This window comes from Acomys minous, assembly GCF_964271855.1.
Source record: "Acomys minous genome assembly, chromosome: 5".
NCBI classification, from domain to species: domain Eukaryota; kingdom Metazoa; phylum Chordata; class Mammalia; order Rodentia; family Muridae; genus Acomys; species Acomys minous.
In genome coordinates, this window is record NC_140494.1 from 120,369,725 (window position 1) to 120,380,241 (window position 10,517).

Sequence of the window (10,517 nt, forward strand, 5' to 3'; positions counted from 1 at the left end):
AGTGACCACGTAGATGATCTGTCCCCTCTACGAAGCTTGGGGACACTGGTTTCTGACCACACCTTGCCTCTCATGGCCATCTGCCCACGTTTTTCTTTCTTCTGAGACAGTGGTTCTCGCCCTTCCTAATGTTGCGACCCTTTAATACAGTTCCTCATGTTGTGGAACACCCCCCCCCACACACACACACAACCATAAAATTATTTTGTTGCTTCTTCACAACTGTAATTTCGCTACTGTTACGAATCGTAACATAAATATCTGGTATGCAGGATGTCTGATTTATGGGACCCCCCAAAAAGGGGTTGCAACCCACAGGATGAGAACCACTGTTCTAAAAGCCAATCTGGAAGGGCAGAATTTGCATCAGTGTAGGTTACCTACTGCCTTATAACAAGTTACCCGCAAAGCATCGCAGCTTAAAGCAGGAAACACGGGCTAGGGATGTAGGCTAGTGTCAGAATGTTTGCCTCTATGCACATAGCCCTGGGTTCAATTCCCACTCCCACAAAAATGACACAAAGAAACAGTAAAGCAGAATCAACCTATCAGCCACAGGCTGTGTTTCCTGGAGGCAGCTATGTGCCTGGTCACATCTGGGCGTGACACCGCGTCTCCCTGTGCGGCAACGTAAAAGCATTTTCTTCAGTGACCTGTGTTGAAAGTGGCCGACAAAGCTGAGTCTGTGAGTTGTTTAGCATGGTGTCACTCAAAAGTAGCTGAGCTGTTCCAAATGTCTGGGGTCCAGATGTCATGCAGGCTTAGATTCTCTGAGGCTTGTCTGAGCCATAGGATTTGCCCAAGATGGGGTTTCTACACCTCTGGCAAGTTGGTGCTGGCCTTGGCAGAAGGACTCAGCTCATGAAACACACTCTCCGGGCAGCTCGGGTAGCTTCACAACATGGTGACTGACTTCTCCCACCACTGATGTGGAGAATGGGGACCAAGTGCCATATCTCATGTGACCCGTAGAAGTCACTCCAACTTTTTTTCATTTACAGAAGTCAAGGTGCTTAGTGGTGAGGGCTATAGTGGGGTGTCATCTCCAGCAGGTGCAGGGCCCATCCTGGGGGCTGGCTACCATGAGGTCTGAAAACCCTGTACCCTTCCCACCATCAGGGACCTATCACTTGTTGGTTTGTCCCCAGGAATGTGGGGGGGATCACTGAGTAGCCTCCATTGCTTATTTAATTCCTGCATCTTGGAGCAGGTTTTATCTTCCCGCTGGAGAAGCAGGCTCAGGAAATAGCTGGTTCAAGACCCAGCAGTGGGCAGGTTGACGATCGATCGGCATTAAGATTCAAGAGACTGAGGGTGTAGGTCAAGAATAGAGTGCACGTGCCTACTGTAGATGAAGCCCTATGTTCACAACCTCAGTACTGTAAAATAACAATAACAATAATGACGGTGGTGAAAAGGCTTTACGGAAAGATTTATTTCCTTCTTTCAGACGCAGAGACCGAAGACTTACCATTGAGCTATCCTACCTCTCTTTATTTCTCTTCCTAAAGTCCTTCTTAAACATTAATTTTGTTTTTAAATTATCTGTATGTGTGTTATGTCTGTGTGGGGTATATGCTCATGAGTGTAGTGCCCTCCGAGGCCCAAAGAGGGCACGAGAAATTCCAGTGCTAGAGTTCCAGGTGGTTGTAAGCTGTCCAGTGTGGGTGCTAGGAACTGAATTCGGGTTTTCTGGAAGAGCTGGGACCATTTTTAACCGCTGGATTATTCCTCTAGCCCTTTAAGGTTCTAGAAGGTCATGTTGGCTCTACTCTGCTGCAAGCCTGGGGTTAAGGGTGGATTCTTCTCTGGGAAGACTTCTATGCCAGTTGGGATGGTTGGCAATGTGCCTGCCCTGGAGTTAAGAAAATCAAGGTCCTGAGAGTTTAGTGGCTTATAAAACCTCAGGGCACAGTGGAGCCCAGAACTCAGCCCTTCTGTCCTCCAGGCTGAAACCCAAACATGCCTCTGCGGCTCCTCCCAAGGCAAGTGACCTCTTCTCTCATTGGAGCTCCTGAAGAGGAGCCCAAGGCCTGAGATCACATTAAGTGACATGGTTGTCACTAATAGATGCCATCACCTTTTCTTTGTGTTTAGGACTCAAAACCAGGAAGAAATCAGGCAAACTGGCAATCGAAGTGTAAGAAGTCTTTGGTGGGTCTGAGTCGCTTTTCAGGAGAAGAAAGTCATGTTGTCTGCCAAAGTGAATAAGGTAATGTGTGTCTGCGGCTCACAAGGTGTCGCCAGCTTGGCTTGATAATCTACCTCTTCTTGAAGGCCCTGCCCACTCAGTTTCACTTATTTGATGGTGCATGGCACAAAAAGCAGACTCCCTCTTCAGTGGCGGGAGGAAGGCTTGCAGAGGAGTCACACTCCAGGCTATGGAGCCAACAGCCTGGACCCCATGCCCAAGTGACCTAGGAAGTGATGGGTCCCCTCAGGAGTGAAGTCCTAAGAGGTAGGACCGCTTCATACCAGTCACCGTGCAGAAGTTCTCGGCGGGGCTCAGCTCTGAGTCTTTCTACTTCTCTCTGTTAGATGGGAGCCCTGGGTAGACGCTGTTTTCCTCCCAAGACACGAGATAGGTCTAGAGATGGGGGCCCAGCACAGAAGGTGAGGAGGGCATGAGGCTCGATGTTAACCTGGCTAGTTGGTAGTGGGCTTGGCTGGGGACTTAGGCCATGGTCCTGACCCACCATAAGGACAGCTTAACTTGACCTTTGTCATCTTTGACCATTGGTGCTGGTCACCCCCTGGTTCTCTTTCACATGCCAGACTTTCAGCCAGGTAAGGCCTTGTGAGTCCCTGTGAGCACTTACCTACAGCCAGGTGCATGCATAGCTCTTAGTGCTGTGTCGAGGGCCTGGCTGCATACCTCCCCTCAGCTTCTGGGGCACGCTCCTGCCTCCATTTGACAGATGAGGCAACTATGATCCAGGGGGATTAAGGGGCTTGCTTTTGTAGTGGGCAGAGCAGGGCCAGAGCCAAACACAGCCAGCTCCAGAGCCCAAGCAGCTCTCCTCCATGCTTAGGGGGCTCACGGTACAGCTCAGCCTCTGCACATCAGGTCAGTGGAGATGCCATTAGCTTTCATTCTTAGGTTCCTTGGTCCAGAAGCATAAGAGAACAAATAGGTGTGACAGAACAAAAGACCAGTGACTCTTGGAGGGGTGTTGCATTCAGGAGTATTGTGAGCCTAAGTGCACATCTGCAAGCAGGCATGTATTCATAAGGGCTCATATGTCCACTAGCATCTGTGTCCCTGTGTGTGCAAGCACACACACAGGCCTGTCTGCTGGCTCTACCCAACTATGCATAAACACATACTCAGGGGTGTAGCTGCTTGTCCTGTTCATGCCCACGTGTGCCAGTGTACCCCAACTTGTGCTCTCTCACTCACAGACTCCCGTTGAGCACAAACATGCTCACCTCCAGGCTCTGCAAACTTGCACAAGTCTCTAGTTGCTCCTCGTGCATCTCTTTTTCTTTCCTGGATGCAAATTCCCACAATTCCCAGGGAGAATTGCACTGCCATCTCTCCCACCTGTCTCTACACACTTTCCTCTTACCCTTAGGCTTCTATTGGCTTTGGAGGCCAGCCATGGGGAACAAAGAACAGGAAGGGCGGAGGAAGTCTGTGGAGGTGGGCCTTGGTATTTGGGGCCATTCAGCAGGCTGGGTCTCCCACACTGGCTCTGCCTCCCGCTCTGCCCTGCAGCATTCTGGTTGGAGAGAGCCTGTTGGTATTGATTATGGCCAGAAGTGTGTGGTTGAGAGCTTCTCAGAGCCAACTCTTCTGTTGTTTCGAGACAAGGTCTTACTGTGTAGCCCTGACTGGCCTGGAACTTGATATGCAGACCAGGCTGGCATCGAACTCGCAAAGATCTGTCCGCCTCTGCCTCTTGGATGCTGAGATTAAAGGCGTGCGCCACCATGCCCAGCCCCCAACTGGCATATTAAGCAATCATTTCTAGAACAGATGACATAACTCCCCCGGCATCAGTTTGTCCTAATGGGCTTGGTATTACTCATGTGCTAATTGATTGGGCACGCAGGAAAGAAAAACTAAATTCACTTGCGAGGCGATTTTATGGCAGAACTCATCACAGGGGTAATTTGCTGAAAATGTTCAGTCCTCTCTGCTTATGTAAGATCGCCCCTGCTTCTGGGTTTTATCTCGGGCTGGCTGAACATGCTTGCTGGAGGTAGACTCCCCCAGGACCTTGGAGGCCCTGCCTCCCCCTGCCTGCCTCCTGCCTTGTCTGCCAGGCAGTTGCCCTTGGGAGTGCTGGCAATTAGTGCCTTGTGCACAACTTTCTCGCCTCAGGGGCGGCTTTCAAAATATCTCAGCTTCTCCCGTGGAAAAAAAAAAAGAACGCCTCTGTCTAAGGGCAAAACAGTTATTTTCGGATCAGCCATCTAGTGTTACAAAGCTCTTGCTCAGAGAGGAAAAGGAGAAAGGCAGAGGGCGTGTGTGTGTGTGTGTGTGTGTGTGTGTGTGATGTGTATATGTGTGTGCACATTTGTGACTTGTGTGAGTATGTGTGCAGGTGTGTACATGTGTATGTGCAGGTGTGTGTGTATGTACATGCATGCATGCATGAGAGTGTGTGAGTGTATGTTTAAGAGAGAATATTTCACTTGAATGAGGGAGAAGTGAGGAGGCTGAAAGAGTCTGGAGAGCTTCCTCCTGCTCCTCCTTCTTCTCCTCCTCCCTCCTCTATCCTATCTTCCTCTTTTTTATTCCCTTCCTCCTTCTTTTCCCTTTCTTTCTCTTTTCTTCTTTTGCTTCTCTCCCTCTCCCCCTTCCCCCTCCCCCCTCCCCCTTCCCCCTCTCCCCCCTCTCCCCTCCCTTCTCCCTCTACTTCCTGCCTCTCATTTCTCTCCTTCCTTTTCACCTTACTTCCCTTCCCTTCTTTCTTTCCATCCTTTCTGACTCCCTCCCTTCTTTCTTGTCTCTCTCTCTTTTCCCCACCACACCCCACACCCCTCTCTCTCTAGAAGATTCTGAAGCCCTGCTTGGTCTTTGTTCTCTGGACCAGCAATGCCACCATGTGCTCCGTTGCCATGCCAGGGGAACTGAATGAGTCCCACCAGTCTTCATGAGCTTCTAGGTCCCCAGGCCTCTTTTCAGATGTGTGTAGCTGGGTGGTCTCCCCAGGCCCCAAGTACTGCTGGCCTAGCTTACTGAATCATCTCTTAGGACCTGAGGACAGAGATGGGGCTCCTGAGGCCCTTGGTCAATGGATAGGCCTCTTCAGCACTGGGGTGTGCTGTGAGCAAGTGTATGTTGGGGTGACTGCCCCTGCTGTGTTTTCTGCTGCTAGACAGGGAGACAGAAAGTGAGCAGCTACAGCACTGGGAGAGAAGGCCATTTGGGGGCCTCTGGGCGACCTTAGGTGGTGGTGGGGGCCTGTGGGAACTAGTAACCTCCACCTCACCTAGCAAGGCCCAGCCTGCTTCTGGTGTTGGGCACTGACCTGGAGGCTCTGATGGGAGCAAGAAGCGATGACAGGGGACAAGGCATACATTACGTATCAGGAAGGGGAATGTGGAGGTGGGAGCAGAGGATGCTGTACTGTACCCAGATGTCTCCATCCCTGCTTATCCTGTGCCAATGAATAGGACCTGAAGGTTTACAGAGGAGCCAAGATGAGGAGACAACAAGGGATGGGCTTCACTGGGTAGCAGAAGGGGGCCTCCTGCAGGTGTGCCCAGGGGGGCTCTGGGAAGCCTCTGTTTTCTTGGCTTTGCTGTCCATGTTTGCCTGAAATTCTCACTTCACCAACAAACCACTGAGGCCTAGAAATGCAATCACTCCTAGGGACTGATAAAGCTTCAGCTATAACTGGTGACACATTTAGGGGATTTGCTAGGCAGCAATGGAAGGCAGATGTTCCCAAGGAGAAAAGGTTAGGGAAGCTGAAATGGGGCAAAAGCTGGGGCCTAGAAGCTAGAAAGGGCATTCTTAGTTATAAAAACCAACACCTGCTTAACTGGGCGGCTGACACTATCAAAAAGCCTAGGCTTCTGAGGGCTTAGCCCAGAGTCCTGATGCTGGCTGATAAGTACTCAACAGAGGCAAGTTTTAAAACACTGGGGACCAGGGAGGAGAGGTGCTGTCTAGTGACACAAGCGACCCACTGGGCTGACTTCAATGGTACCCTAGTTTCGGGAAGCCAGGCCCACTCAGTTTGACAAGTGTCAGACAAGAGGCCCTCTGGGGGTGGGGGTGGGGGGGTCAGTTTGGCTCCTGCAGAGAGAGAGAGAGGTGGGGAGACTAGGGGGCAGGTGGAGGTGGGGCAGAGAGGAGAATAGGGGAAAGAGGGAGAGAAGAAGAGAGGTGATTTGATGTCAGGGATGGGGAGAGAGTACTGAGCCTTGGAGTACTGGTCAACCTTCAAGGCACATCCAACCTGTGGCCCGTAGGCCGCATGCACCAACCCCCCCTGCCTCCCTCCCCCCACCAGCAATAAGTGAATTCAGCCCAGCACAAAATTGCAAGCCTCCTCAACACATCATGCTTGCAATTTGTGTTTGTAAGTTGACTGCTTGGTTCTGAAACAGGGATCTTGTGCTTGGAGCTGGAGGTTGGACATTCCCAGAAGGAAGGGTCTGCCAGCGGATTCTAGGGAGACAGAAGAATAGAAGAGAGCCCGTGTCACTGAATTCAGCTAGTAGGCTGGGTATGGCCACACTTCTTTCTTCAAAGTTTAAGATTCTGTGCATTTGGAGACAGGGTCTCATGCGGCCCCGGCTGACTTTAAACTTCTGATTCTCCCACTCCCGCCTCCAGCTTGCTGGGGCTGCCAGTGTGTGCCAGCCTGCCTGCCTTCTAATGGAAACTCCCTCTGCCAAGACACAAGTCCTGTGAGCATGGGGGGTTTTCTTCTTTCCATTGCTACAGACCTGACTTAACACTTTGTGACATGTCACTGTAGCATGTGTGAGTCCCACGAGGCAGTCTTAGTGGCTCTGTGGCTGCTGCGGGCGATCTTCCCAGGATCCTGTCTACTTGTAGGCGCCTGGTCCCTGCCTAGGAGGTGAGAGGCCTGACACTCATTCAGGTGATGGGCAGGCAAATACCCTGGCTGGATTTCCCTCCTCCCTTTTCCGGCTGTGGGCACTGAGGCCACTGATGTCACTCACTGTCCCTATTTTGGGCTACTTGCCTGCCCAGCTCTTGAAGCCGAATTCCTCTCCTTTCCAACCTGCTTTGGAAGTTGGGGGTAGAAACGGTGATTTCCAAAAGGCCCTAGTCTGGAGCTGACCTTGGGGCCTTTGCCTTCCTAAGAATAGGACCCTCTGCTCCTCCCTCCCTGCCCGGAGAAGGAGCACTCCCTACCCATCAGCTCAGGATGTGCAAGAACACAGGGCCGCGTGCTGGAGTCAGAGACCTCAGACAGGGCAGCAGGCTGCCTGATTTGGAGTGCTAACAGAGCGCTGTGTAAACTGTTTATTCAGTCTCTGTTTGCATGTTTTTCTGGTGCCCCCTTGGCACCTCCAGCTTCAGGAAGGATTTCCGGGGCTGCAGGTCAGCTCTGCTGCTGCACTCACTGGGCTGCTCCCACTTCGAGCATTTCAGAAGGAGGAAGAACCTGGGTTGGCATCTCTTTTGGAGCCTGGAGCACCAAGATGACCCAGGGGAAGCTGATCAAAGGACTGGTAGCTGTGTACACACACACACACACACACACACACACACACACACACACACACACACACACACGAGTGCAGGTGAGGTGTCGGGGCTGGAGACCAATATCAGGAATCTTCTTTATTGCAACCCCTCCCCCCTTTTAAAGACAGGGTCTCTCAGTGAACCCAGAGCACACTGACTGGATAGAAATCCTGGAATTCAGCTGTCTCTATTCCCCAGCACTTGGGCTATAAATGTGTTCCACCATGCCTAGCGTTTATGTGGCAGCTGGGGATCTGAACTCTGGTCCTCCTCCATGCACAGCAGAAACTTTACCAACTAAGCCGTCCTCTCCCAGATATCTCCCATAGCTTGAGATGTCTATGAAGATGGACAATGGCTATGTCCACCCTGCTTGGGACCCTCTGAACCTGTCAGGCCCCACTTCCCTGACACCTCGCCATTTCTGCCACTCAAACTCTCCTGGCATTTGGTCCGTTTTCTGAGGGCATCTGCTTGTGGTGGGGCAGCACGTTGTAAACAGTCATCTCTAGGGCCCCATGGAGAGCATTATGCCTCTTCCAGGGAGGAGCCACCAAGTGCCGTGTTCACCTAGCCCTACCCACCTCCCTGTTCTAGATTTCAACAAGAGCCTTACCTCTGATGAACAGATGACTTTCAGATTCTCTCACCTCAGGGACAGTAGAGGGGAGCTCTGCTAAGGAGCTCAGGGTTGAGCAGCAGTGGTTATTTATCCTCTGAGTAACCGTGTGGCATTGGGCAGGTCTCTCTGCCTGAGAAGGCCTCAAGTCTCCAGGAGGTACCTGCCTGGGGGAAGGCAGCCCTTGGGCTCCACTGGGCAGCTTCTTGTTCACAGCTAGTGTCATGTCCAGAAGGTCCGATCCAGGCTGTGGACCCATTCCTACTGCCCTGGTGGATTAAAATGCCAAGTCCTCATTGAATAACCAAAGCCCCCAAACGCTCTTTCCCTAAATGGGAGCAGTGCTGAGGATGCGGCTACCTGTGGACTGGGGACAGGCTGGTGCCCTGGGCAGGCAGCTAGAACCCTGGGGAGAGCCCTGTGGGCTCCCACATGAGCTCAGCAGGGTGGAAAGAGGCCAAAGGAGACACGAGGCCTATAGCAAGCCAGGACTTGGCACCTCTGGGGAAGGCCCCAGTAGGGTCTTGGAAGCCTGCCCAAGGAGTGGGTACCACTGCTCAGGCCCAGGCCATGCCAAGCCTCTGAGAACCTTCCAGGGTGTTTTGTCTCACTCTTGCTGCCAACCTGAGGCACTGTGTTGTGCACACCAGGGGGAACGTGTTCCACCATGCCTGCCCTCTCCTACCAGCTGTGAGAACACTTGCAGGTCCTCCTACGGAAGGAAGGGAGGCATCTCTCTGTGTCCCCGCGTGGTTAGCCTCTGTCTGCCTGGGAGTTCCCAGGGCCAGGTGGGCCCTGCCGCATCTGTCTCTAACTGCCTCTACCGACTGCTTTACTATCCAGCCCTGGAATGCAGGTGATGGGGTGTTTGTGTGGGTTCTGGCAGTTGGTGGGACCCTGCCATTTCACTGGGCATCTCGGAGGCTCTGCCAGGCAGGAGGCATGCAGATCAGGGGCAGGTTTCTGGCTTACAAGTCACTGTGGCCTCCAAGGCAGTCTGGGTGGCTGCAGAGGCCTCCGCAGGTGCTGATGGATCCCCCTGCCACCACTGCAGGATGAGGGCAGGAACCTTTAGCCTTCTGCCAGGTGACAATGAGGGACTAAGGAACAGCTCAGTGCTCCTACAGTCAGGCTGGCTCTACAGGGCCTTCTTCCCAGACATGGCTTTTGTTACAGGTTAATAAAGAAAAACAGAAAGCTGGAGATGTGAGCTGGCTCAAGTGAAAAGACGTGAGTTCAGGTCCCCAGAACCCATGTGAAGCTGTACACAGTAGTACCAAGTGTCTGTAATCCTGGATCCTGTGATGAGATGGGGAGCAGAAACGGGAGAATTTCCAGAAGCTCCCGGGCCAGCTAGCCTGGTATATGCAAGACACAGACCGTGTCTCATACAAGGTGGATGCTGTCCTCTTACCTCAACATGCATGCTGGGGTGGGGATGCACACACACACACACACACACACACACACACACACACACACACACACCACAAACACAATCTGAGGTAGGTGACATCTGAGGAGCAATACCTGATGTTGACCTCTGACTTCCACACCCATATTGTGGGTTTGCGCAACTGAACTCACATGAATGTGCACCCATATGCACCTCATATACACAAGGCTGGCTCTGGCAGTGCATGCCTGGAACCCTCGCACCTGAGAAGATGATGAGGCCAGCTTGGAGCATGTATTGAGATCCCATCTCGAACATAAGAAAGAGAGAAGTGGAAAGAAAAGAGAGAGGGGAGGGGGAGGGGAGGGAGGGAGAGCCTCTTCAGAGAGTTCGCAGGGAACTCTTTTTAAAGATAATGTATTTATGCTGAAATGGTGTAAAGTAGGATGTGATCACCCTCCTTTTTGACTTCAGTCAGCATTTTTTTTTCTTCTTCTTGAAGTGAACAGAAACCTCTTTAGTACATGCAGTCTTGGTGGCATTTCAAAGATGCATGCTGTATTACACGCATTCTGGTGGTTAGACAGGGCCACACAACACCACGCACATTCCTCAGACATCTGTTTGTGGTTCCTCTATTCATGTCCCAGCATTCCCAGCCTCTTATTCTTGTCAGTGACAGCCTGGTAGTGTCTGGGGGAGGCTGTGTGTGTGTGTGTGTGTGTGTGTGTGTGTGTGTGTGTGTGTGTGTGTCGCGCTCATGCTAAGCAGGTGGCCTCTGCTCAGGCTGGGGCTGCTCACACCACCTGTTCCCATTCATA